Below are 10588 nucleotides of genomic sequence, written 5' to 3'. Positions count from 1 at the left end.
GCCTTACCTAAAGCCACATCAAAAAAGACTTTTCAAGCAGGCAAGTTAGGCTAAATGAATGAGTTATTCCAAACCTTGCTCCTACGTTCTGATGATATTTGGAACAAATTATGCAGGGTTTGAAAGGAGAACAAGAGAGACAAACTGGTAGATAACCACGCCTCTCGGACAATCGTCATAATGTAAACAATGGCAGTGATTGGTAGACACAGCAAACTACACAGGTTTTACTATAGATGGTATGTGTTAAGTAAAATACCCACTGTTCTACCTCTTGATCAGTAGAATCAACACAGAAAACTATGTGTAAACTTAAACGTTTATAATATGATCGAGAAAATCGTGTGATAACTATTCACCCATTTGTCAATATAAAAACAATAACAACGATTAGATGGAGGTCGAATTAGTTCACGTTATTGTTTATAAACAACCAACTATGTTTGTCCGAGCACGTGTGAAGGTGTGTCACAAATTCCATGTTTTGATTGGTCAAAAATCTACTGGTTAATAAGTTTACTAAGAGAAAAAATTAAACTTGAACAGTGGGATAATGACACTAATTACATCTATCTTCTCTTTAATTTTGCACAATCACTACAACATTGTTACAACTGATATTAACAAAACAGAGTATTTTCCAACGCCCCCCCCCCCTAACTGTCTCCCACCTAATTACAGACAAACAATAAATTCACTTACGTGTTACCTTTATAATATCGGTCATGTCAGAGTTAAGTTGTTGAGAAATAATTATTTAATTCAGAAAAGTGAGTGGAGCAGGCACTTATGTTGGTAACAACAATATATGAAGTGAATAGAAAAGTGCCAGAAGACAATAGAGAATAAAAATTTTTCGCGGCGGTGGTGGGGTTTGAACCTGCGACCTTATTGGTACGACAACTCCGCCTGGCAGGTGAGAGCGTGGCTCTACCGTGTGAGCTATCCACGAACACAAAAATATTCGTTTCAAACTCAAAGTCATTACTAGATCCCTCTCTCACCCACTTCTTGAGACCGCCGATTCGTACGTACACCACCATCGCGAATAATTTTGACCAGCAGTTAAGCTTAATAGCCAATATTCTCAACACAAACATATAACATAGAAACGATTGAGACATTGAGTATGCTCCGGTGTATGGGGTGAATTTTTTAATTCAGAAAAGTGAGTGGAGCAGGCACTTATGTTGGTAACAACAATATATGAAGTGAATAGAAAAGTGCCAGAAGACAATAGAGAATAAAAATTTTTCGCGGCGGTGGTGGGGTTTGAACCTGCGACCTTATTGGTACGACAACTCCGCCTGGCAGGTGAGAGCGTGGCTCTACCGTGTGAGCTATCCACGAACACAAAAATATTCGTTTCAAACTCAAAGTCATTACTAGATCCCTCTCTCACCCACTTCTTGAGACCGCCGATTCGTACGTACACCACCATCGCGAATAATTTTGACCAGCAGTTAAGCTTAATAGCCAATATTCTCAACACAAACATATAACATAGAAACGATTGAGACATTGAGTATGCTCCGGTGTATGGGGTGAATTTTTTAATTCAGAAAAGTGAGTGGAGCAGGCACTTATGTTGGTAACAACAATATATGAAGTGAATGAAAAGTGCCAGAAGACAATAGAGAATAAAAATTTTTCGCGGCGGTGGTGGGGTTTGAACCTGCGACCTTATTGGTACGACAACTCCGCCTGGCAGGTGAGAGCGTGGCTCTACCGTGTGAGCTATCCACGAACACAAAAATATTCGTTTCAAACTCAAAGTCATTACTAGATCCCTCTCTCACCCACTTCTTGAGACCGCCGATTCGTACGTACACCACCATCGCGAATAATTTTGACCAGCAGTTAAGCTTAATAGCCAATATTCTCAACACAAACATATAACATAGAAACGATTGAGACATTGAGTATGCTCCGGTGTATGGGGTGAATTTTTTAATTCAGAAAAGTGAGTGGAGCAGGCACTTATGTTGGTAACAACAATATATGAAGTGAATAGAAAAGTGCCAGAAGACAATAGAGAATAAAAATTTTTCGCGGCGGTGGTGGGGTTTGAACCTGCGACCTTATTGGTACGACAACTCCGCCTGGCAGGTGAGAGCGTGGCTCTACCGTGTGAGCTATCCACGAACACAAAAATATTCGTTTCAAACTCAAAGTCATTACTAGATCCCTCTCTCACCCACTTCTTGAGACCGCCGATTCGTACGTACACCACCATCGCGAATAATTTTGACCAGCAGTTAAGCTTAATAGCCAATATTCTCAACACAAACATATAACATAGAAACGATTGAGACATTGAGTATGCTCCGGTGTATGGGGTGAATTTTTTAATTCAGAAAAGTGAGTGGAGCAGGCACTTATGTTGGTAACAACAATATATGAAGTGAATAGAAAAGTGCCAGAAGACAATAGAGAATAAAAATTTTTCGCGGCGGTGGTGGGGTTTGAACCTGCGACCTTATTGGTACGACAACTCCGCCTGGCAGGTGAGAGCGTGGCTCTACCGTGTGAGCTATCCACGAACACAAAAATATTCGTTTCAAACTCAAAGTCATTACTAGATCCCTCTCTCACCCACTTCTTGAGACCGCCGATTCGTACGTACACCACCATCGCGAATAATTTTGACCAGCAGTTAAGCTTAATAGCCAATATTCTCAACACAAACATATAACATAGAAACGATTGAGACATTGAGTATGCTCCGGTGTATGGGGTGAATTTTTTAATTCAGAAAAGTGAGTGGAGCAGGCACTTATGTTGGTAACAACAATATATGAAGTGAATAGAAAAGTGCCAGAAGACAATAGAGAATAAAAATTATTCGCGATGGTGGTGTACGTACGAATCGGCGGTCTCAAGAAGTGGGTGAGAGAGGGATCTAGTAATGACTTTGAGTTTGAAACGAATATTTTTGTGTTCGTGGATAGCTCACACGGTAGAGCCACGCTCTCACCTGCCAGGCGGAGTTGTCGTACCAATAAGGTCGCAGGTTCAAACCCCACCACCGCCGCGAAAAATTTTTATTCTCTATTGTCTTCTGGCACTTTTCTATTCACTTCATATATTGTGAGAAATAATTACATCTGTAGCTTATCACATACACACACACACACACACACACACACACACACACACACAATAAAAAAAAAAACAACAGACACCCCCCCCCCTTAAACCCTTTCCCCCCGTCCAATCGACCTCCCCCCCCCCCTCCCTGGGTACATTGTTGAGTCCTTGGAAAAGTCTCTTTACTCATATTCTCTCACCGTACTCAGGTGTAAAATGAGTACATGGCCTTAGCGGTGTTGTCTTTGTCGACAAAAAAAAAAAAAAAAAAAAAACCTGTAATACCGCCCGCCTAACAGGCGTCATGTCTCATTCTACATGTTAAATGTGGCTGTTGGTCAGGAACCCTTTGTAAAGCGCTTTGAGCACATTTAGTGGATATTGCGCTGTAAAAAAGAATCTCTAGTTTTTTTATTTTAAGAGTCAAAACTGATCTTGTCAAATCAAGTACAGTGGCGTCCCCTAGAGTGTCCGCGGCATGAAAGTCCATTCCGCTTAAGTTCTCGGTTTCCTCGTGCGATTGAGTGAATACGCTTACTATAGATAGTATGCGCTTGGCTAAGAAGCTCATAACATTGCCATCCGGAAGTATAACGGACCAACACACAAAACTGTGTGTATCCGAGAACGTTTATAGTCGGGTTAATACACTTCACTGAGCATTACTCATAAACGCGGATGGCAAAAAACAATAACAAAGACCTGAGTGACGTCATCTGCATACTATCTATACCCGATTCCGTCCCTTTATCAGTAACGGAGTAATAATTATTAAAAGTGCACTCTACGAGACTAATTTCTTAGTATTCTGGCTTATTTTCTTTGTTTTGTGTGATTCGTGACTTTGTTCTTAGAATGCTTCATGCCCTTTGTTTCATTTTGAGTTGTCCTTCCAATTGAGCTAAAAAAAAAAACAACAACAAAAACAAAACAAAATAAAACAAAAAAAAACAAAAAACAAATTGAGCTTTATATAGCATAATATCCACTAATTGTGCTCAAAGATCTTTACAAGGGGTCCCTTGTTCAACAGCAACATTTAAAATGTAGGACGAGATATGCCGCCTGTTTGGCGATATTACAATTTTTCGGACAAAGACAACGCTGTTAACGGCCATGTACTCATTTTACACCTGAGTACGGTGAGAGAATGTGAGTAAAGAGCCTTTTCCAAGGACTCAACTATGCGCCGAGCGCGAGGCTCGAACCCAGGACCGTCCGATCCAAAAGCGAGTGTCATACCACTAGACCACATGATCATGTTTTGACTTTTATACAGGGGGGGGGGGGGGGGGGTGCTGTCAATGAGCAGACGATTAAAAAAAAAAAAAGTAGATCAAGCATGTTTATTGGTAAATTTTAGGAATGCCAATTGATGCTATGCGTTTAGGTAAAATACTCAGAACATCAGCCAGATTCATAAAACGTATCAGCAATGCTAGAATTTAATGAGAACTAAAAACAGTAACAAAGTTTAGAGTGACGTCAACTTCTTTCCTTTCAAAGAAGGAATGTTGGGCACTGGTTCCATTTAACTTTGAAGTACATTTATAAAAATCGCGGTAAGTAGGAAAAAATCCGTTTATTTGTTTAAAGCTGTATAGATATCGGTAAACAAAATAGATGGAATGAAATTGACGACATTCAGCTCTTTGTGTTGTTTCTAGACTAGATTAGTTCTCATTAACATCTATTAATCAGACTATAAACGTTTTAGGTTACACATAAGTTCGTGTGTTGGTACCTTATATCCGACTGGCGCTTGTCACAAGGTGCGTTCGCAACTCGCAATGGATGCGAAGGCCGCTTATGACCTTAAAGTGTGGAGAGGTAGACGTGGACGTTACAATCACCAACAGAACACCGTATCTGACAAGAGAGCCATTATTATTTATTTAAAGTAAAAGAAAGGGGAACAGCTCATAGTTATTGAGCAAAACAGAATAACATTGCATATATTGACAGGAAAAATCAAAAGTACATACAAGTAAAAAGTAGTAATGCAATATAAAATTCATGTAAGTTTTAACCAAAATAAACTATACTTCACCCAGGTTCCAACCGTTTCATTAATTCCCACTAATAATAAAATTATTAATTACAGATAGGGTCAAAATAAACTGTTCATATTCCGAAAGGAGAATAAAATTAATTACAAAATTGTTTTGGATACCAAGGGGCTATTGTCCAATGTGGCACGACCATTAATATCTTTGTACTTTGGTCTTCTTGGATTTTCCTGAGAATCCTGGAGATAAGATTAAATGGTGGGAAGATATATCCGTAAGTATCCCATTTATGTTGAAATGAGTTAATGGCGCAGGCTTCAGGATCGGGATAAAAGGACATATATATAGGTAATTGTCTGTTTGCACGAGAAGCAAACAGATCTATTTCAGGGCATCCAAATTTCTCACATAACCTATCAAAAACTTCTGGGTGTAATTTCCATTCTGTATGAATTCTAACTTTCCTACTGTGTGAATCAGCTATATTTGATTTTCCAGCTATATGACAAGCAGACAACCAGATTCCTCTTTCTTTACACCACAAGATGATTTGTTTAGTATAATAGTTAACAAGTCTAGAATGTGTACCCCCAAGATTATTAATGTATGAAACGGCAGTCTGATTATCCATTTGGATCTGTATATGACAATTCTTAAAATCACATAGGGACTGAATACCCAACAACCCTGCTTTGATTTCGAGAACATTTATGTGGAGTTTAGACTCCTCTTCTGTCCACATGCCGTGTGTATTTCTATCATTGAAAACTGCCCCCCATGCATAACTAGATGCGTCTGTTTGAATAGTGAAATCTGCATTACCATGAGAAATCATTTTCCCACTATAAACTCCCTCTTTAATCCACCATTGTATTTCTTGTACACATTCTTCATTAAGAGTGGTATAGTTATTAAAATTATAATTTGTCTCTAATGATTTGATTTTAAGCATTTCCAGTTCTCTATAATATAGCGGGCCATATTCAACCGCTGGGAAACTAGCCACAAAGACTCCAATTAATCTTGCTAATTCCCTTACTGTAAGGGAGGTATGACTCATCACATTCTTTGACATCTGGATGATATGATTTCTTTTATCCTCACCTAAACTTATTTTCATCAGTGTCGAATCTAGAATGAAACCTAAATGTAATAGCTTTTGCGTAGGTTCATATATAGATTTATCAGAGAGTTCAAAACCTAACGACGTCAGAAGTTGCTTCGTAATTATAACGTTTTCCTGACATGCTTTATGATTAGAGCCTTGTAGATAGAAATCATCAATGTACACACTAGACAAAAAAACCTCTTTGTCTCAAAAAACCTAACACTGGTTTTAAAATTTTGGTAAACAGTCTTGGGCTATCTCGAAACCCCTGAGGCAAAACCATATATTTATAAACTTGACCCTCAAACATAAATTTAGTATTTTGTAAAATCGGGGTGCATTGGAATGCTATGAAAAGCATTGGATATATCAATACATGCCATGTAGCAATTTTGTTGCATGAGATTAAGGCACGTAGTTAGTCCCTCCATCTTGAAGTGAGTAAATTTAACAAAATTTTTATTCAAGCATTTGAGATTAAGAATGGGTCTGTATTTGTTGTTATTCGATCTTTTCTCTCTTAAGAAAATATTATTCATGTAATCTCCCTCTTCAACAGTGCTTTCCTCAATTACTTCTTGTTTCAATAATTCTCCAATTATAGCCCTTAATGCTATGGTTTCCTGTGCATTAAATTTCAATTAATGGGGAATTTTATTTTGAATTGGTGGAGAAATGAATTGGATTTTACAGCCTTTGACACATTGTAAAATTATTTTGTCTTCTGTGATTTTTTCCCAATTATGAATAAAATGCCTTGTTCGACCACCTAAAGCTAAATCGTTTCCTTCACTTACATTTAATATGGTTTGTTGCGACGACCCTGTTGTCGAGTTTTGTTGCTGAAGTTCTGGTATTTGTTGTTGTTGTTGTTGTTTTTGTAATGTTTTCCCCTGTTGTTGTACACAGGGTTTTTCCCGTCTAAAAAGATAACCTTTTCTTTAAAAAGAACGGCTTGTTTTGATGTCTTTGGTATGGTTTGACACGATTGACTCTTTGAGAAACCTTCAGGGTTTCCGAGACATCTTTGACTTTTTCTGTCAATTGTTTTCCAAAAAGAGAGTCCTCGCACGGATACTGCTCAGAACACAATGACGAGAATTCCAATTTTACTTCAGATTTAAAATTCTGTCGTCTATGTAAATCCAGGCTGTGTGACCCGTCTGCTAACAACGCCACGGAATCTGCACAGGAATTAGTGATGGAGTCTATATCCTGTTGACAAACTGACTCTATATTTATTTTGGTCAGTTTTTCGAAACACATCGTCATGGCGCATAAACTTTTCATGAGTGTTGTTTGTATTTTTTGAATACTCGAGTCAGTTTGTCTCGTCTCTTTTTGAACCATCTTAAAAATTTCTGGATTACAAGTAAGAGTCTCCATTCTGCCACAATTTGTCGGTTTTATATATTTTTGAAATAGTTGGTCCCTATCCGATATTTGCATTCCGTTGCACAGGATATTATTAATTCCCTTTGCTAGGTCCTCGTTAATTAGAGGCCCTTCAATTTCCTTTGTACCTGATACGTCTTTAAAATAGGAGATCGATGAAGACGTTTGTGTTTCTGACACTTCGTCTTCTTGTCCATCATTAACATTGTTAATTATTTGGTAATCATTCAGCGTGTCACATTCTGTCATCTCCTTATCGTATGCATTTTTTTTAACTCAGTGACAACCGGAATGATCGCCATGAGTTTATTCAGTTGTTGTTTAATTTCTGAAAGTTCGCCGTCGCCACCATTATCTGATTTTTTACTTCTCTTTACTTTGGAAGGCTCGCCCTTCTTCCTACCTTCAGTCTTACTCGACACATCACTCCTATTTTCACCGTCATCACTGTTATTTTTGGTTTCATTGTTATTGTTACACGCCGTCCTGTTAAGGAATTGGGTCAGTGGGGCGTCCGACGCCATTGTCTTAATTAATAAGTGCAAGCGCGAAATCACGCACGATAAAATGAAATCGATGACAATCCACTTAATATCTTAATAATTGAAGGACAAAATCATAATCCACGAATCATCACATGATAATTTAAGCACAAAATAATATATTTTCAATAACTATTGCATCAATATAAGTAGGTAATTAATTTTAAATCCAAGAGAATTAAAAACACGATGATTGCTTTGCAAGGTTCACTTTTTAAGTGATTGCGCATGTGCAGGGACGCTTTCTCTCGGGCAAGGCCATATGAATATTCATTGGGTCTATAAAATCAAATTAAAGTATTAAGGCCCATCACACTGGCCTTTCATAGTTCGTGGTTCACTCGCTTTATGAACAAAACAATAAGTAGCGATACGCCGCGCGTACCCTACAACATCAGTGTAACCTTGTTACGCCTGAACAATTACGTGATATCATTTCACTAACCCAAACTATAGCTTTACATTACAGACAGTACATAGTCGTTAAATGATGAGAAGTAGCGCCTGAAATTAGATCTGACAGCCCAACCCCCTGATATGCATCAGTACAGGAAGCGACTCTAAATCCCCACAACAATAAGAGGCATTGACTTCTCAGAAACGAAGGTGTCTGTTGATGTAAAACGTCAGACCACCAAACCACACAATAAGAAACCCTGCTCGCAGCGCCAATTCATGTCACAAGGTGCGTTCGCAACTCGCAATGGATGCGAAGGCCGCTTATGACCTTAAAGTGTGGAGAGGTAGACGTGGACGTTACAATCACCAACAGAACACCGTATCTGACAAGAGAGCCATTATTATTTATTTAAAGTAAAAGAAAGGGGAACAGCTCATAGTTATTGAGCAAAACAGAATAACATTGCATATATTGACAGGAAAAATCAAAAGTACATACAAGTAAAAAGTAGTAATGCAATATAAAATTCATGTAAGTTTTAACCAAAATAAACTATACTTCACCCAGGTTCCAACCGTTTCATTAATTCCCACTAATAATAAAATTATTAATTACAGATAGGGTCAAAATAAACTGTTCATATTCCGAAAGGAGAATAAAATTAATTACAAAATTGTTCACACAGGGTGCGGTGTTCCAGCCTGTTCAAATCCAAAATTGTTCCTAATAAAACACATAGATCGAGTGTTACTTCCTCATCTTTACAAACGTTACATTGTATTTTGTTCATATTTCTCAAAAATCATATTGTTCAAAAGGGTTCAAAACACATTTACCGGGCGCTATGTCCTAGCCCCGTCAAAATTACAAAGTTCAAAGATGCAAACGCATTTACCGGGCGCTATGTCCTAGCCCCGTCAGCTCTTCACAGAAGATAGATATAGATATATTAGTAAAAATGAAATTAACATAGACACAATGATAGCGTAAGTGATCAATTAGTATTTACTTAAAAATAATTCATTTAACTGAGGTCACGTTCTCAATTTCAACACAATTAAACTCAATGAATTAATTATTCACTAAAACAATAAAACTGTTTATTATTTTAAACTTTAAGATAAGTGAAATAATTTTACGATATTAATCACTTAATCACTTGATGATTACTCAGCACATCAAAACAATATTATAAATTTTATATATTCTCACCGAGCACAAATTACAAAAACACAATATCGCTTAGAGCCCATAACCGGGTACGATATACAAAATACTGGCCATATTAGGCCCACTTCGGCTACAATACAGCCTAAAACACAATGCTGGCCAACACACAGGCCCAACACATATCGCCTGAGAGCCCATATTCGGGTGCGACATAAAATACTGGCCACTTTGGGCCCTTTTCACTGTGGCTTCAACATAGCCAAACAGAATTCCAGCCAACACACAGGCTGTACAGGTCTTCCTTCTTCGACCTCAAATCGCAGACTGCCAGTTGAACATCGGCCCAAGCCGAAACATAGGACAGGGTATCTAACGGTATCTCGGTTGATGCATAAGATTGATGAGGGTGTTTTAACACTGATGGAACATGATAACCCTCCGTTCTTTCATTGCCTTCATAGTCTACACCACCCACGGCGAAAACAAGGGAGTCCCTATTCCAACACCCATCCTACACTCATAAATCATTTAATTATATGGGTTTGATTCTACCCGAGACCTTGGTGGGTAGGACAACTATCTCCCTTTGTTACCTAGAAGGCATTTCTTTACAGCGCTTGTTGTGAGTAATTTACCGAAACGCATAGCATCAATAGATGAATAATAAATGTTCACTTTTTAAAGCAAAAAACAAAAAACAAAAAACGAATGATTCGTCATTATTATTTGTAAGATAACTCTTATGATGAAAATAAAGCATAAATTCAACTCACTGTTCAATTTATTTCTTTTCTTTTTTTCTTTTCTTTTTTCTTTTTATTTTGTGTGTGTGTGTGTGTGTGTGTGTGTGTATGTGTGTGTATGTGTGTGTGTG

The sequence above is a fragment of the Berghia stephanieae genome, chromosome 4, assembly GCF_034508935.2.
Source record: "Berghia stephanieae isolate SIO BIC M18660-M18661 chromosome 4, UCSD_Bste_1.3, whole genome shotgun sequence".
Lineage (NCBI taxonomy): Eukaryota > Metazoa > Mollusca > Gastropoda > Nudibranchia > Aeolidiidae > Berghia > Berghia stephanieae.
Note: the sequence above shows the minus strand (reverse complement) of the source record.